This window comes from Schistocerca serialis, unplaced genomic scaffold (assembly GCF_023864345.2).
Source record: "Schistocerca serialis cubense isolate TAMUIC-IGC-003099 unplaced genomic scaffold, iqSchSeri2.2 HiC_scaffold_1343, whole genome shotgun sequence".
NCBI classification, from domain to species: domain Eukaryota; kingdom Metazoa; phylum Arthropoda; class Insecta; order Orthoptera; family Acrididae; genus Schistocerca; species Schistocerca serialis.
This window is the reverse complement of record NW_026047562.1, coordinates 1,401,962-1,421,482: the sequence shown is the minus strand read 5'-3', so window position 1 is coordinate 1,421,482 and position 19,521 is coordinate 1,401,962. Positions and strand designations below refer to the sequence as shown.

Genomic DNA, 19,521 nt, shown 5'->3' with positions numbered 1-19,521 from the left:
AGAAAGCAAGGAATTTGTAACAGTTTAGAGCGTCCGTCTCCGGAAGTAGGCACAAACCATACTCCCAGATGGGGAGAAACGGAAGGAAAGAGCCAGAGGTGAGGGGAGCAGGGGCGAAGATAGGGGATGGGGAAGGATGCGGAAAGGGAAGGTATGCAGCTCAGAAAGGAAGGAAGGCCACATTAGCTCGGGGTCCTGTGCTCGCTACGCACGTATCCACAAAAAAAGTTGTGGACCCCTGGGGGGAATTTTAATGGTTGAGTGGTATTTCATAATGGTATTTGAGTGGAGCGTAGCCTCTTTCAGCTATGTAAGTGAAACATGGACGATGAACAGTTCTGTCAAGAAGGCAATGGACGCTTTCTAAACGTGATAATAAATAAGAATGCTGAAGATTAGATACGAAGATCGTATAACTAAAGAAGAGTTAGTGAATTAAATAGAGGAAGAAGAGGAAATTATGGTACAACTTGTCTACAAGAGGAGTTGGTTGACAGGGCATATTATGAAGCATCAAGAAATCGTCAGTTTGGTAATGGAGGCTTAATTGTAGGGAAAGATCGAGGCTTGCCAATGGTAAGCAGATTAGAATGGATGTAGGATGAAGTAATTAGGTGGCGATGAAGAGGCCTGGAGAGGATAGACTACTGTGGAACACTATCAACACACAGACGAATTGTTTTTATTATTAATGAAGCCTAACAGCAAATAACATCACTTTTCATTACGTAAGTCAGTTGCGTATTTATTGCCAGAATATTTGTTTAATGTAGCCTCTAGCACATATACTTGTGATTTATTTGTGTATATGTCTCTATTAGTTTCTGCAAACAGCTTTATGTTAGGGCAAAGTTACGACTTGAACGCAGTTTTCTTATGGCGTCTGTCAGCAAGTGACAGTTATTACAGGGTGTATACGTGCACAAGGAAAAAGAATTACCGTATTTTCACGGGTTTTCCGGTAAAAAATAAACTTTCTCCTGGGTGAAAATACACTTTTTCCGTGTTAAGTGACACACTATTCCTCGAAACTGTAAAACTTATCAATTGTTTTATACACCGGTGTATAATTTCCTGGCACTTTAAGAAACGAAATTCAGGGAAAAAACACCTATTGGAAAGATGGCTGATGCGCAGCAAAATCTACACTGTATATTTTCGTGTTACGAAAGTATCAATTCGAATGCCACCAAACACCCCATGTTACTTTCTGAAGCATTGAAATCGAGATTGCGATGCACTTTTCAAAGCCAGTCATAGCTCATGTCACGTGATCTCGCCAGTCGATGTAGTGGATATTCAGAGCACAGGACATGATGGAGGCAGCCAACAGGAACATTACTGTCAAGTAGCGCAAACACACAAACACGAAACATTCATGGTTTAAATTAACATACGCAGTGTTGTTACAAAAAAAGGAAAGCTTTCACATATTAGTGTCTAAGATTATTAAACTGCAAGAGAAGTTAAACCTTTACATATGTTTATTTTATTTTTTATTTTATTTTATTTTTTTTTTTTTTTGCGCGTGTCGCTTTTAAGATACACTACACAAATGGGCCAGTAAAATTTGTAACAACGACATAAATGTCTGATCTTCTGGGCTCGAAATTATTCTAAATGGTCGTCCTGAAAGGGTTGATTTTTAAATGAGATCAAATGCTCCGTGATTTAAGAAATTCATCGTACATTCTCGTACATACATCATCTTGCGTAAAAGGAAATTTACTATGAAGTAACGCTTTTCAAACAATCATCCGCATTATTTTCCCGCGACCTGTTAAGATATAGGATCGTTTCAGCAGCTGCCAGAGAGCGACAGGTAAGAGGCGTCACCGCGCTTGCGCAGCTACGATGACGCAGGAAGTCCGAATGTTCGTATGTGTAAAACATTGAAAGATCTTACATTATGTCATCAAAGAAAAAAGACATTAGAGAATACTCCAAGAGCATGGGAATTTGGAGCACCATACTAAAATGCATAATTCGGCTTGTAGTGCACATTTGCATGTCCTGATTCGGATGAAAATTTTTTGGAGTACCGGTACTGTATCATCTCATGTTTGGCATTATGACATAATGCCAAACGTGCTAGAAGATGAAATTGTGCACTTGAAATTCAGCGAACAGTTAAAGCTAGCTAATAATGTGGAAATATACACTTCGTTTCAAATAAGTTAACTGCCTCTGCGGAAAAGGTTAATAAGGCCAAATTTCTTTAGCAAACTGACAAAAGTAACTTCATTGTTCTGCAAGGCGATTAATGGTTGACTGTCAGAAAGGTGAAAACAAAATAGTCTGAAACTAATAACAAATTTTAGCCTTCCGTAACTATGTGAGTATTTTATTTCACTTGATAGCTCCCGGGCACAGAAAAAATGTTTTGTTTTCATTTGACGCGAGAGCAATAGACAAAGAGCGAACAGCAAAATCACTAAAACGTAAACATGAGCCACGTGGAGACTACCCACCTCTCCGCCACAACTCAAGACTGCTCTGTGCATAGCCCCCGTATCTACGATGTTTCCGAACCGGGGTAATACAAGAGTGTTTTTTTCACATTTTCAAAAAATATGTTGATTTTGTAGCGCACATCTTTCTGAAGGGTCTGATCCATTGAACACACGTGTTCGAGGAAATGTGAGACATGTTATTTGGTCAGCAGTGTGCCAAAGTGCAGTGCCACGCCCCTTCACACAGCATTTTTCTGTCGCTCATCACAGTATTTCGCTCTGTGAAATTCAAACGTGGAATATTGTGTAATGGAAGCCATCAAACTATATTCCAGACGGTGGAAATTAAAATGTCCTGCGCTGTCTCACCCGCCCCTCCTAAAAAAACTCTGAATTAATATTGGATGGGATTATTTGTAACCCGAAGAACAAAAACTCTTTACAAAATTTGCACTCTCTATTGCTTATTAGCTAACAACTTGCTGTTTTGTGACATAAAATTATATATAGGGTACATAAAACCAGTAAAGACAAGAGACAAGCAAGACAGTACACATTTCTTCAATCCGTAAGTCCTAGCATTTTTCTCCCTACTCTTGCTACAGCTTTACATGGCGTGCTTTCTTTTCTGGGAAAGAATCTATTACCTCATCAAAGTCCGTCAAACGTTTTGCTACATGAGAAAACGACATGTCGCTGTCCAGTACTGAAAAAGCTGTTAATACAAATAGTAACTAAGACTACTGTGGTTTCTCGATATGATTACGCGTATTTTGTCACTGTCTGGTAGACGAAATAGGCCTGCCTAATATTGCAGCAGTTTTTACACACACCAAATAAACAAGATGTTTTGGCATTTTTTTATTAGGCGACCTACAAGCAAAACGTTTTTGTGTTAGGAAACAGTTACACATTTCAATCACACTCTCTACCTTCTCAAACATGAGATCGGAAAGTAGTAGTACGAATCTTGATATAAATTTGGAATCGTCATATTTTTCCGTAATATGTCTGATGTCCCCGTTTCTTCTCCTTCCTCGTCCGAACAAACAACCTTGTTATCACTTATTTTGTAACTTTTCCTGCCAGTGTCAAAAATTATTCTCCGGTTAACTCCACTAACCCTACCACAATCACCGGTTTAGTTATCCCACGTTTATTCTCCGGTCAGGCGTAATTACGCGTTCGTACAACGCGTTTTCCGCGCCACTACCAGAATACAGCTTTAGCGGCTGTTATCTGGTGACTGTGCGACTGACCCTTACTAGTCTAACGGTGTGGCCAAAACTTTCCTATCAAAATTTCCTTTTCATGGATAGAAAGAAGGTAAGTAATCTTTCTTACCTCTTATTCCTGTACTCGTTTATTTCCACTCTGCTGGTCTCAGCCTATGGATTCCGCTAGTAATTATAACAACGCTGATCATTCGCAATCCTAGTCAACCATATAAACAGCGATTGGCATTCACCCGTTCGGCTTTGTTCCGCCCAGCTTGTGTAGCCCTGTCCCCTTTTGTCTGCAGGAAAGTTTATTTCTAGATGCGACGGCGATTCCCCTGGCATACACATCACGTACACTACGCACGCATACAAAAATTCAACTTATGATTCATTCAGAAATCTACTTATAATTTGTTCAAAAATGTTCAAAATCCTACAGTGATGCGTTTCAAAATCATATGAAGACTCGATAGACCAACGTGCGCTGGATACTAGGCGCTTTGAGAAACGATGTCTTTTCCATCAAGAATAGAAATTTTACCCCCCTCCCCCCCACGACATTGCCGCCCAGGACAGATAGCGCGGTTTGCCACTCGTCCCCTAGACCCGGGCCTGTTACGCATGCGTGAATGTGCCAGCTTAGGCGCGCGTCAGTGAAATTTTTCCGGGTAGCACCTGGCTGCTGGCTGCTTGCTGCTATTGCTCATGCAACTAACTGCCACACTTCTGTAACCAGAAACGGGACAAGGTACTGCTCATAAGCGACTCAACTGCGCTAGAGCTGCGCTGCTCAAAAGAATCTAATGTAAGCAGTTGTGACGTCACGCTCATCAGAGGCAATTTGTCGTCATGAGGTCTTCCTAAAGCCTTTCACACATTTTGCTATTGGCAGACGCTTGTATGAGCACTGTGTTTTTATGTTGTACATGGCGCATTTCCTTCGCAACTCCAGTGTTATTTTCGTTTTCTATTCTCTCGTTCACGTTTTATTGCTGCAGTATTATTCTGCAGTAGCGAGATACAGCAATAGCCTTTGTTAGAGCGTTGGTTCTTACCAATCGAAGTTATAAAAATTTAACTGAAAACTAAAACAATGAAAAATTCCCGGAATTGTAAAATATTTCTGGGTTTTCCCCGGTTTTCTACCGGATGAAAAAATTTCCGGATTTTTCCCTGATCTCCCAGGCCGCGCGCGCGCGCGCACACACACACACACACACACACACACACACACACACACACACACAGGTTAATAACCATTTTGGCCACTCTGCCATTTGTAGCATTTTCCGTAAGACATGTATTCCTTCATGAGACAACAAACAATGAATGGTTTCGTATTATCCATGACTTTAGAATGCACTGATAGTACAGACATTTTTTCTTGTTGTTTATTTTTTTGTTTACACGTCAAGCTCCGTAGGGCGAAATTGAGAAGCAAATCTCCAATCTCCAAGGTCATGGAGCCTGTCAGTACATGACATTACAACATAAAAGTGTTGACAAAAATAAAATGTTAACGAACGCGAAAAAGTCAATCCATAGTAGTAATAGTAGTAGTAGTAGTGAAAGGGTTTTGTGGGCGCACGACAGCAAGGTCTTCAGCGCCCGTTCAGTACCATAGTGAGACGGGTGTCAAGAAAAAAACTCAGAACATTCACAACAAACGGAACATAAAACACGGGGAACAATCATTGAAAAATATGTGCTCACCCACACCGAAGCGTGGGATGAAGCAGGGCGTCAGCAGGAAAACATGGACAACACAAGAAGAAAAAGGTAGAGGGAGCTAAAACAATATAGCAGATGGAAGTGGCTGGCTGACTGCAAGGAAAAAAGGGAGGAGTCAGCCACTCTGCAATACACTGAAACCGCCAGCCTAAAAGTTTAGGCCAGAGTCCAGACACATCACAAAACTTAAAAACCCTAGACACACAAGTCTCATCGTTAGCTAAATCACAGGGCAGATCCCCATCAACTTTTGCTTCTGCCCTTGCATCACGGTATAAAACGCAGTCCGTTAAAATCTGCCGGACAGAGATGGGCACACCACAAACATCACAAAACGGAGGATCCTCCCGCCGTAATAAATAGCTATGTGTGAGAGGACAGTGCCCGATCCGAAGACGTGTGAGGGCCACCTCTTCCCGCCTGAGCAGCCGGCAGGAGGAACGCCACAGCCGAGTGGTCGACTTTACCGACCGCAGTTTATTGGCCGTCACCGCCAGCCATTCGTCCTCCCACAACTCAGTGTACTTCCTGTGGAGTGCAGCGATGACGGACTGCAAGGGGATAGGACACTGGACCACATCCTGCTCTCTGCAGGCCTCCTTGGCAGCCCGATCAGCCTGTTCGTTGCCCCATATGCCGACATGACCAGGCACCCAGCAGAAGGATACCTCTTTACCCCGCCGTTGGAGCAAGTACAGTTGGTCATGTATCAGCTGGACCATATCTTCAGTCGGTATAGGTTCTGCAGTGATTGTAAGGCACTAAGAGAATCGGAGCAGAGAAGAAATCGATCGCCCCGAACACGATGCATCTGCTCCAGTGCCGTCAGGATCGCGTGGAGCTCCGCTGCGAAAACGGTATATTCAGCAGGGAGGCGAATCCGGGTAACATGATCAGGGAACACCACAGAACAGCCAAGGAAACTCTCCTGTTTGGAGCCATCAGTATAAACGACAGTGAAGCCGTGATGCACATCTAAAATGTTAAAAAACAGAGATTGGAACGTAAAATCTGGTGTGCCAGCTTTCTTAAAATTAGTCAAATCTAAAATAAGTTTGGGTCTCCCGAGGAGCCAAGGTGGAGATCTGCTCCAACCGCGACGTAAAACACGAAGACCAGCCATAGACATCGCACCGAGGCAATCCTGTGCGCGAATCCCATAGGGCTGCGTCGCACGTTGCCGGTTATGAAACAATCGTGCCAGAGGAGGCTGAGCAACGGTATGGTATGCAGGGGTGTAGGGTGTGGACAAAGTTTTATACGCCTGGAGCACTGTTAAGTAGCCGCCGCCGCATATGAAGTGGCGGTTCACCTGCCTCTGCACAGAGGCTTGGTATGGGGCTAGTTCGGAATGCCCCAGTGGCCAACCGAAGCCCTTCATGGTGCACAACGTCCAACAACTTTAAGTAAGAAGGCCTCGCAGACCCATACACCGTGCACCCATAATCGAGCCGAGATCGCACAAACGCCCTGTAAAACTGGAGCAGACAAGTCCTGTCAGCTCCCCATGTACTGTAGCCAAGACATTTCAAAATACTTAAAGCCTGAAGCGACCGCCGTTTCAGGTCTTTAAGATGAGGTAACCACGTGAGCTTCGAGTCAAAAATGAGCCCCAGAAATCTCACACTGTCTTTAAAAGTAAGAATAGCGTCCCTCATCCTCAACTCAGGAAAGGTTAAAATCGAACGAGAACGGTTAAAAAGAACACATACAGAGTACAGACTTCAAGGTGGAAAACTTAAAACCACTCTTCTGCGCCCAGTCATCCAAACGCCTAATCGTAAGTTGCAACTGACGAGTTGTCGTTGCAAGGCTTGAAGAAGAGCAAAACAAAGAGAAATCATCCACAAACAAAGAACATTGGACAGGACTTTTCATTATGGACGTAATGCTATTAATAGCGATGGCAAAGAGAGTCACACTTAAAACGCTACCCTGAGGGACACCGTTCTCCTGCTCAAAGCGATCAGACAGGACGTCACCAATCCGGTATCTAAAATATCGTGGCGAGAGGAAAGACTGAATAAAAAGAGGAAGACAACCACGAAAACCCCATTCGTGAAGCTGCTCCAGGATGAGACGCCTCCAAGTAGTATCGTAGGGCTTCTCGATGTCGAAAAATACACCTAGAAGGTGACGACGGCGTAGGAAAGCTTGTTGTATAGCCGCCTCCAGGAGGGCAAGGTTATCGAAGGTGGAACGAAACCTCCTGAACCCACACTGAAAGCGACTAAGGAGTTGCCGGGATTCTAACATCCAGACAAGGCGGCGGTTGACCATCCGCTCCAAGGTTTTCCCTATGCAACTAGTGAGGGGAATACTACGGTAGCTACTTGGGCTCGTGTGGTCTATCCCAGGTTTTAAAAAAGGGATTAAAACTGCCTCACGCCACGCGTCAGGAAAGTGACACGACGCCCAAATGGCATTAAAAAGTGCGAGGAGGATTTCTCTGTTGCGCATTGTGAGGTGCCATAGCATACTGTAATGGATCCTGTCGTGACCAGGGGATGTGTCACGAGCCCCAGACAATGCAGAATCCAGCTCCCACATAGAAAATGGGCAGTTGTAAACTTCATGAGAGGTGGACTGGAAGTTCAGACTACATCTCTCAGCAACCGCTCTATGGCACTGGAAACCGGGATCCTGACTGGTTGTTGCAGTAACTGTGGCAAAATACGCTGCCATAGTCTGGGCAATGTCTCGCGGATCCGTATAGAGAGTGCCGTTAGTCATTACAGCAGCTATGGGGCACCTCCCTCCTCTGCCAGAAATTCTCCTGATGGTCTCCCACACAATGGAACTTTTGGTGGAACGATTAATGGTGTTCAGAAACGTTTGCCACGACCTCTTCTTGCTCTCACGAATAATGCGGCGACATCGTGCCCTCGCCACCCGAAAGGCTGCAAGATTCTCAGCAGTCGGCCGACACAGAGCCGCACGTCTGGTCCTGATCGCAGAGCGGCATTCGGCACTGCACCAAGGCACAGGTGGCCTCTTCCGGTGGCCTGTGGACTGTGGAATGGATGCTGCAGCGGCGTGGTGGACCGTGTGGGTAATATGATCCACCCACATCTCAACATTCGCACAGTGTTCGAATTGGGCCAACTGGCTATAAAGTGTCCAGTCAGCCCCACCGAGCACCCATCGTGGTGGTCTCCTTTCGGGGCACATGCTATCTGGCAGGTGAATCCAGATTGGGAAATGATCACTGCCGTGCAAGTCAGCGACCACTTCCCAGTGAGCACTAGCGGCAAGAGCTGGAGAGCAAAGCGAGAGATCAATGGCAGAGAACGACGCAGTCGCTGTGGATAAATGAGTACTCTGTCCTCCATTGAGCAAGTAGGCACAGGATGACAGGAGAAGCCTCTCAATTGCTCTACCCCTGGGGCAGGTAATTGCAGAGCCCCAAAGGACATTGTGGGCATTAAAATCACCACAAATAATGAATGGCTGGGGGAGCTGGGAAAGAAGGTCAGTGAGGGCCACTTCATCAAGAGCATCATTTGGGGGCAAGTAAAGTGAACATACAGTCAATGGATGACGCACGTGCACGGACACGTCAATCAACAATACAACAACTATCACCTTAATTTTTCAACGAAATCTTCGACAGAATAGAAGGACTGGACCAATGAGGAAACACTTCAATTTCGATTTGAATGTGCGTGATGTACTACTAAGATTTTTGAATTCGAGCGGTAGCTTATTGAAAATGGATGCAGCAGTATACTGCACACCTTCCTCCACAAGAGTTAAGGAAGTTCAATCCAAATGCAGGTTTGATTTCTACAGAGTATGAACTGAGTGAAAGCTGCGACATAAGCACATATTCACGTTAATTTTTTTTCTTTACAATTTTAATATTCTTTGCGCTATTTGGTGTGGACCACAATTAGTCTTCTATCACTAGCGGTGGATATTTTGCCAAAAATTGATTCAGAGTCGTAATTACCGTGTGTTCAATTTAGGTCTCTTATTTGATTTGTTTATCTACACGTTGCCAACCTAACGAAGTATATGCTGAAACTGAAGTCTGTTCCCTTTGAGTGAGTGAGTGTGTGTGTGTGTGTGTGTGTGTGTGTGTGTGTGTGTGTGTAGTTAGCTAGGGTGCGTTGTAGGACACTGAATGCTAAAGTAGTATCTGCCAGAGCGTAGTTAAGAGTTTTCATGTTCAGCTGCTTTTCGATTTTTTGTTTAAATGTTTTTGGAAGTGTTCATGTAAGAGTAGGGACAAAGGGGTTGGGTGCTAGTATTCTGATAATAATCATCATGCTTTGAAATGTTATTCTACTACTGTATCTAATAATGTAAGTAGTGAATTACTCTTACATGAACTCCTCCACAAAACACTTAAACCAAAACTGAAATCAGCTGAACACCGAACTTTTCAACCACTCTGACAATTATTGCATTCACTTCCAACTTTCTATAACTCACTGAACAGAAGTAAACAAACAGTTTTCAGCATATAATTCGTTAGGTTGGCAGCATGTACATAAACGAAAGAAGAGGAGACATGCATTGAACACACTGTAGTTAAGACCTTAAATTACACCTTTTGGTAAAATGTCAACAGCTACTGACAGGAGAAAAAAAAGAGTCAACACAAAAATGTGTTGACCAGGTGAGAAGAAACGCAGATTTCCGCCAAAAACTATTCAACTGTAATTACCTTTTCACACAAAAATACGATTAACTTTTATAATCTACAAGGGTCACATACCAAAACAAAATCATTCAACATTCCACCAAAGATGCCTTAAAGCAAAGGGCAAAACGCGTCTTTAGCAAATAAAGTACACTGCAGCAAGAAAAAAGGATTCATTACTTACGAAAGGAAACGATCAACAGCTGTAGATACTTAGCAAATTACATCTTATGACATACCATCAAATTAGTTTCTCTTTAGCTTCTGTAGGTCAATTTAGAGTATTGTAAATATTAAAGTGCTCCATGTCACTGCAATTCTCATTTCACTTGTTATCAAATGCCGTTTAAAAAATTAAATCGATCCTTGCTGAAAAACTGTAGTTACCTTCACATCTCGATAGGTAAATAAATTTTGGATATTTATCATCCGACGAAATATTGGACTCATTAGAAGTTATCGTTCGCAAAAAAAGAAAGTTTCGATTTCTTGAATGGTTTAGGAAATCTGGGGCCGATAACAACCACGTGGTTGACGAGGAGCAGGGCCAAGTGTCTGCCGCATGGCGGGCGGCCCGCCGACGAACCACTGAATATCTCGGGAACGGTGATAGCTACCGCTCTGCTCTCAACTTTAAAAACAATTTCGGCATGTTGACTATAGGTTCGTTTGAGCAGTTACCAGAAAGCGCCAGACAACAGGCTGTACTGCGCATGCGCGGCCACGATGACGTAGGCAGCCCGTGCTCGGTGCTTGCTCTGCTCACACGCTTTTCGTCGTATTTCTGGTGGGGCATCACGTGACCATGTGTAGCCGTGCCGCTCGTGTGGCATGTTGTTGAGAGGACATACTGAGTTGTACTTAGAGCAATTGTTTCATCGTATCCCACACACATAAAGGATGCAAATAAGGAAAATATCATTTCAGCTCGAAGTACCATAAAATTTTGCTAAGGGGTGACTGACAGATTTTTTTAATTCGTACTGTGCAATATTGTTATGTAGCATTTCCAACAGGTTTACGTCTACACAGCACTGCAAAAAGCTACTAGGATGGAATACAAATTACTTGCAAGAAAAAAGAGACAGTTTCTTGTGTAGCTTACACCGGAATAAGGGACAATAAAATTCAATACTATTTCAAAATGTGAAAAAATTAACATGGTTGTCTGTGAGGCAAAGGAACTGTACAACTGACAGTTTATATTCTTCTCTAGGAATAAATATGAAGCCATGTTGGAAGTTAGAACGATAAAACATGGTATGCTGCCAGTCTAAAATTTAGCATAGAATGGCATTCTATAAATTTAAGACGTAAACACAAATTAAGAAATAACTTCTGGCGCAGAGGAAGTACTAGACAAGTGCCTTGTGATCGAAAAACACTTTCACAGAAGGCAGATCTATAAAATTCTGCTACAGCTGTCATTATATTTGAAACAAAATATTTTGTTCAAAACTACTGACCAAATTTGCCTACTTAGCTTCAAGTCAATGTTTACAGAAGTTCGTACGTATATAGCATTAAGAGACTTACAGTGTCATAAAAAGGAACAGGACATCAGAGACTACTCCAGCAGCATCGGAATTTCATAAACCATTCTAAAATGCTTGATTCCGCTCTAATTGCACATTTCTATGTCCAGATGGACTCTGAAGTACCTGATATTCAGCGTTTCATGTGGTTCTCGTGATACCAATTTTCTTGGAGGTCCAGTACTGTATTGTCATGTTTGGTTCTTTATTGTGGTATAACGTCATTCTTCCCAGAAAATGAAAATTTGCACTTTAAATTGAACGAGGTTGAAACTAGCCAATAGCGCGCTTTCGTTTCATATAAAGTAACTACCTCAGCGGAAAAAAAAAAAAATTAACTGAAGCACATTTCTCTATAAAACAAGACAGAAATAGCTTCATTAAGACATTAATGGTTGATTGCTAATAACGTGGAAATAATATAAAATTAGAAAATTGAAACTACTAACTTATTTTGGTCTTTCATTGTTATGAGAATGTATATTAATTCACTTGATGGCTCCCGGCCAGAGAAATCTGTTTTGTTTTGATTTGACGTGGGAGCTGTAAACGAAGACACGAAACACATACACGGCTGCGGGTCACGTGGGGAAAGGCCCCCCCCCCCCCAACTACAACACAGCTTGCTCTGCGCATGCGCGAATCTGGCAGCTTGGGCGCGCCAGGGAAATTTTTCCGGGTAACCAAGCGGGAGGAAGGCACTGCTCATACGCGAATTCAGCTCTGCGCATGCGCACGAGCCCGCTGGCAACTGCTCATACGAAGCTTATATTCCATACGCAATAATGTATTACGTCAAATGAACTATAAGCAAAGCCCACGCAATGGAGTTTCACCTCTGAAAGTTCATTAAAAATTCGTGTAATGATTTACGTAAATACGATGGAGGACGCAACCACGACGAATAAGTAAAAGAAAGTCAGTTCTTTATCGACAAAAGGCGTCAGGCCGTAAGTCGCAGAAGAATAAAATTTTTTCACCGAACCGTTTCCTTTAAATCGGATGGTAAGTGTTTCATACCTGCCGCCGGGTCTACGCCAGAGCGCTTCGGCGAAAGTTCGTGTGGCCCGGGGTTGTGTACGTGACGTCACGCTCAACGCGTTCTGTGATTGGCGGCGCGGCACCGGTTCGTGTGCGAAGAGCGACGCACGTGGCAACCGAGGCCCAGCCCCGTGGTTTTTTGGTGGGAACGGGTCTTACACAAGTTTCTGCACATGCGCAACTGGCGTGGCGTGTAATTCCCTACCGGCCAAATACATAGGGTTTGATGAACAATGTGTGCGGTTCGTGGCGTGCACTGCTAGCTCTTACCACTCAATTACTTGCTGCGTCAATGCCACCACTTGGTAGCACCCGGCAGCAAATTTATCTGCGTTCGCCATAAATCCCGCTAGCGGCAGCATACACCACGGACACACACTACACATAGCAAAATCAGATCGGACATTAGCGTATGTTACACTGAGGGGAAAAAAAACTTGTTTTCTGAAATTCTGAACGAGATGTTTTGGAATTTATCGTACAGCAATACATTTGTGGGGCTGAGAACCATAAAGCACCTAATCGTCGATTGTTAGACAGTAGCATTTACTCATGCTTCTGACATCTGTTGGGTCAGTTTATTTGTACTGTAGGGCCACATTTTACTTATATCTGAACACTGGTTTCTCTGATATTCACTTAAATATAGGGGGCCGAAGACTAAGTGACCTTGGCCGTTACGGCTCTTAACGCCTCACTTGTGTTCTAGTTAAGTCACCTTGTCGGCAAATGGTACCAACTGAATTTCATCATTTACGCAAACGGCTGTTTATGTCTGGATTTGGCTGTCTACTGTGTACAAATCGGCTTTCCAGTGGAGTAGCAACATTAACTCCATTGAACCTGAATCAAGTGCTAACAGAAAAGAAAATTACCTGCAAAAGTTGGCCGCAAAGAATTTACGGCATTCAAGACGAAATCCGTCGTCACAGAAAATGACGAAATCAAGCGTGACTACAAGCCAACAGGGAAGTGTATAATAACCGTAAGCTGATGCAACGTAAGAAGTTTATTAGTTAACTAACAACACATGAATTAGGAACCTTGCCGAAAAAATTAAAAAGCCACGAAAACTCAAAAGTTACACAAAAAACGCGAAACGGAGGGTAGTGGAAGCTCAAACATTATTCCGTTCTTACCATAAACTAGTTAATTATGGACAAAACAACAAAACCACTTCTTCCTCTTTGCAGAGAAGTGATGCCTATTACTATTTTTACTATTATTATTATTATTATTATTATTATTATGGACAGCTGCTGATGAATGTGTTGATGAGCATAGCTGTTAGATAGCAGACGTTATTAATTTCGAGCTATCACATTTATCTGAATTTAAAAATTTGTCAACACCCAGAATGTATGCCTGCGAGGAACTACAGGCACATCGAAACAATGCCCGACGGAATATGGCGCTATTTTCCGTTCGTTCCACATTATTCTAATGGAAGCTTTCAGCAATCAGATGACTGTAGCATTACGGCAAATAACAAGCAGCGAATTATTAACCACCGGACAGGGAAATTTAACACACTATTCGCCATTCGTTTGTTGGCAACAATTCTATTTTGTAATTAATAGTACGACAATGGATTAGGAGCAGGTCCGCCGTGAGTTAGGCGACAAGCCAGACAAAAGCGTGCAGAACATCATCCACAGCTTCCTGAAACTCCAGCACAGGCCAGCTGTCCGCCTTACCTTCCTCTGGTACTCACGCGGAGAAGAGATGCTCTGGCGGCGCACTGCTCCCCGTACGGCTGCTGCGTCACAACTGGGCCGCACCGACAGCCGAAGCGCGGCTGCCCCCACCCAGCTCTGACGTCACGGGGCGGCGTTGCCAGCTGGGCCTGCGGTAGGCGAGGAACGGATGCAGCAGGGCCAGCGGGCCGGGGCGTCTACGTCGGTGTCGGCACTGCCGGGACGCCTGCCTCCATCCCTCCCCCTCGTACCACGCTGTAGAGCTGGCAGCACACACCCCCTACACATGGCGTTCCAAAAACCGACTTTCTTATATCGACTTCCCGATACCTCTTCTGGGTGGTTATGTGAAGCCTTAAAAATCTATTTTTGGAAACCGCTTCTAGTTGCCTGTTTTCCAATTCCGCAATCGATTTTCGCTTCCATGTAAACGCATCCGGTTTTCAAACATGCTTAGGCTGAGAGGCTTTTTCTTATTTTTAAAAACTTTCAGGTAATATGGACGGAGTGGCTTTTTGTACAATAAAGGACAAGTAGAAATATTAGACCAACTATTTACACCTCGTCTACGTGCATTGCAACAGCAGTTGCACAGACTAAATCAGATACCTTAACAGCTCTTTTCCTGGTGCCATATTTAACTGGGCAGCAAATGCGTTTCAGGCCTTAACATGTAACCACGAGACCGAAAAGCAGTTTGCGAAATTCGGTTTTCGTCTTTCCGATGAGGTGTCGCATGTAGAAGCCATTTTAAGGCATGTACACACTAGGACCTAGGCTAGCGTCACCAGAAGCCCCGTCTTTAATGGGAATGGCCATTTTTTCGTTCTGTGTCCCGTTGACTATCCAATGGGAGGCAAAACGCCCCGGCTTTTTCGTAATCATAAGTGACATTTTGTTTCATTTAGTGTTTTTAATTATTTCTACGTGAATTTTGCATGACAGACGTTTTCTAAACATTTTCGTGAGTCTTGCTTTGTCTAGAATTCAAAGATGGAATACAGAAGCTGTATTTTGGTCCCAGGATGAGGAGAGGTGTGAACAGAAGATTTCCGGTCATCACGCTCGGTGAAAGTGACTCAAGCGTGAGCTTCGCGATTCGTGTCCATCACTTACTGCTGCAGAAATAACGGACGCATGTAACAAGTTTTCGTTAAAGAACGTTACAGGGCTATCAACGTGCAATTGCACTTGCAGTTACGAACTAGCTATTCACTGGTAGATGACATACAGTTGCAAAAGATGCGACCGACACGATGTCTTCAGACTGTTTGAGAGAACAATGAGAAGCAGGCGGCAATTTCAACACTAGATTTGGCAAACTTGCTTCAGTGCGCTCCATTCTCTGTTGTCCATTGTGTGAAACTAGCTTGAGCCCGTTAAAACGGGGAAACGAAAATCGTCTTGCTCTAAAACCATGGAAGACGAGTTCCCTTTTTTGAAGGAAACCACGACTATACGAAGGTGTGCTGCGACGTTCAGTTTTTTCCACTGAACAAACATCGATGGCTTGCCGATATAACGCATCACACGAAGAAAAGTAAGTACCTGTGTGCAGTTTCTTCGCCGGCCGCGGTGACCGTGCGGTTCTGGCGCTGCAGTCCGGAACCGCGGGACTGCTACGGTCGCAGGTTCGAATCCTGCCTCGGGCATGGGTGTATGTGATGACCTTAGGTTAGTTAGGTTTAAGTAGTTCTAAGTTCTAGGGGACTTATGACCTAAGATGTTGAGTCCCCAGAGCCATTTGAACCATTTTGCAGTTTCTTCGGGAACTGACAGTGTAACTTCTTGCTTTGTTAGTACGAATGAACTACAAACAGACGAAGATGAAAGCATCGCTACCGCAAAACACATACGTTCTTGCCGTTAAAGGACTGCATGGTTCTTGTCATCAGAGACCTGTTTCAGAAGAAACATGTTCTAGGACAAAATGCGAGTCCATCTCAGTGAACTTTTTATGGCCTTACGCAGTGCGTTAAGTTGAGTCAGGATTTGAAGATGCAAAGTATATGCCTGTGCTGGCTGACGCATCAAATGACAAAACCTGAAAGCTGGTGCCGATTCTAGCTGGATAATTCATTCGTGCAGAAAGTTGGTCAGCGCAACATAATCTCTCTTATGAACAATGGCGGAGAAGCCGTAGCAATATTAGCTAGCTGTAGTCTGGGTATTTTAAAAAGAAAAATATAGTTTACGAGATTGTCACATTTTGTGCATATAATTGGAGTTGCAACGTTGGTAGGCACAAGATGGCAGGAACAAACAATGTTTATTGCAAACTGAACAGCGTTCTCTAGATGAGCACTGAAGGCATCCGTTGTGCTGTCCACGTGGTACAGAGCGGTGGTAGAGTGCAGAAATTCTCCCCACTGACACAGAAACAACAGCGAATTAAATTTTTCCAGTATTTTCACATTTATACTTGGCGTGTGGAGAAACTGAAATCCTTCTGTGATTTCGCTGATACTAAATACAAACAAGTTCTAGGTAGTATTAACACTAGATGGTTGTCATTGTTGCCGGGAGTTGCAAGAGTTATTGATCTGTATAAACCTCTGAAATCTTATCTTCTGTCTCAGGATAGGTGTCTTACATTGGAGCAAATTTTGTGAGAACCCACGGACACGTGTTTGGCTTCATTTCACACAAAGCTAATGAAAATCTTTTCAGATTCAATCCAAAAGTTTGAAACAACCACGATTTCAGTTACACATTCAACTAAAGAGGTAGAGCTGCTTAAAGAAAAAAAAATCGGTGACAGGAAATTTGGTAAACTTCAAACTTCAGTTAGTTTTTCGATTTTAATTAACTTGGTAAAGGAAGGCATTTTCAGTCCGGTACGAGCCAGTTATCAATTTATTTTATGACACTTTTGTGACTTTTTTAGAGAAGGGAAGAACTTGTGTGTTTCATCTTCTGAAATAGTTTCATTGGGTGGCACTGAAAATTTCCGTTTCTTGGGCTTAACTTTTAAATTGTCTGAAATTCTTAAGAGAGTAGACTGATGTGCAACATTTCAGTTGAGACAGGATGCCTGAACAAAATTGTATCCCAGAAAATTGAGGAATGGGAAAAAAGCTCATTTGGAAACTCTTGAGAGATGGTGTGATGTATTCCATACACTTTAAAGTACAGGTACTTCATGTAAAAATATAGAGGCGCATGTGAGGTTTGGTCGTGCTTTACCAGGCACAAATGCTGTTGTGGAAAGAGTATTTTCAACTGTGAATTCCTTTTGGATTGGTAGAAAAAATCGTTTTACGACTAACTATTGAAGCAATTGTAATAGTTAAGACTCGTTATGAAGATCTCACCTGCAAGGATTTCTGCAATCTGCTACTAACCTAGTCAAAGCTTTCGAAAGCTGTTAGGTGTTCTGATAAGTACCAAATTAGTAGCAGTGCACGCCGTACAGTAGCTGAACTGTTTGCTTATTTTTGATGTCTACATTATCGTCCATTTGTCAGAAATCGTTCTATCAGCTTCTCAGTATTTTCAATTGTAGTCAGTTTCTGGAAAAAGCAATGAATTATCATATGAAGCAGTGGAATTACAATCATGTTTTGAAGTGCCTTGTTAGAATGTGTCTTTATGTGTATGAAGTTTAGTTTTTATGCATTTTAGTAAAGCAATGCAGTCATATATGCAGAATATTTTCTTTTTGCCTTGTGTCCCGTTTTTTATCGGAATTTCCGCAAATACCCCGCTTCCTCGTGTGTGAAATGAGTCCGAGAACTGTTCAGTCTGTGCAGACGGCAACTCCGGCCGGCCTCTCTTGCAGCTGGGTCTGCTGGCGGGAACAGCAAAGCGCCGCCGTCTGGCTGCCGCCGGGTCCCCACTGCCGGTGCTCCCGTGTCCGTCGGCTCAGCAGCGACTAGCCGTGTGTCCGGGACGGCTGTGGGAGTTTTGGACGATAGCCACCGGTCGCACTGAGTGTGTTTTGTTGCCCGGTTTCCCTCTTTAAGTGAACCAGACTGCCATGAGAAGCTCTGGTATTTACAGTATCAAATACATTAGCTGGCCGTTATTCTACGATCATCGTAAGAGTAAACCGGATGTAAACATTACACTGTGTGTTATTCCGCTTCTGATGGGATCTCATTGAGTCGCGTTTCACGAAGAGCGGCAGCCGAGCTGACTGCAGTGCAGTAAGGATACGTTTTGCGCTGTGCGTTACCCGTGCCAGCGAACTGGTTCAATTAACCTGCCGTGATTTGAACGTTGCAGTTAAATCGTAAGAAGGGACGAGCAGACAATATACGTAGCTTAGAATGTCATTTAGTTTTTGATGAGAATGAAGTAATGTTCGGCGTTATTCCAGCAATACCGCTCGCTTCTTGGCGGACCGAACAGAATGCGTAACGTTCTCTCGTTCTTTATCTTAGCTAAGAAGGGTGATGGAAATTCTAACTTAAACACCGTAAAATAGATCTGCGTCAGATACGTGTAATGCAAAAGCGTATTGCACAGATCCAGTACGGGTATGTCAAGTGTTGTCTGGGAAACCTCACTACGTGCCGGTAACGTTGGAAGCGAAGATAAGAGCGTAGGCAGTGAGAAGGCTGGAACACCCTCGCCTGGTATAAAACATTCTGTACACCCGTATATCGGTGGTAAGATTGTCATCAACCGTATGTTTCGATATCTATCTAAAGGTTTGGTTCAAATGGCTCTGAGCACTATGGGACTTAACATCTATGGTCATCAGTCCCCTGGAACTTAGAACTACTTAAACCTAACTAACCTAAGGACATCACGAGGCAGAGAAAATCCCTGACCCCGCCGGGAATCGAACCCGGGAACCCGGGAGTGGGAAGCGAGAACGCTACCGCACAACCACTAGCTGCGGACTATGTAAAGCTTTCACAAGGCTATTGAGTCATATATGGAGAACAATCTTTGTAAGAGGAGAAACGGCGAGATCGGAATCTTACGATGACGGCCTGGAAGGAATAAGACTAAATAGAAAATTATGAGAAGAAATTATCCTGGTAAGGCACCTAGCCAAGAATCGCTCTGAAAGATGCGATGAATGGGGAAGTATGGCTTCTGGGTGAAAGTGTCCATCGTGAGTACTCGTGACAGGTTTATTGCAAATTGTTGTATTTACATTCGTTATGCTCACGTAATTTTTTTAATTTAAATATTATGTACCTCGTAATGGAATGTTTTCGTGTGTTTCAGGAATACGTCCAC

The 19,521-nt window shown here is 43.4% G+C and overlaps 1 protein-coding gene across 1 annotated transcript in view; it reads right to left on the bottom strand.

Moving 5' to 3' along the window:
* Window positions 1-14,395, bottom strand: part of LOC126439765 (TD and POZ domain-containing protein 1-like) — a 214,763-nt gene extending 200,368 nt beyond the window's left edge. Inside the window, exon 1 of the mRNA XM_050090589.1 lies at window positions 14,326-14,395. The gene's annotated coding sequence lies outside the window, so the exon portion shown is untranslated. The remainder of the gene's footprint in view (window positions 1-14,325) is intronic.
* Between the last annotated feature and the right edge of the window lie 5,126 nt (window positions 14,396-19,521).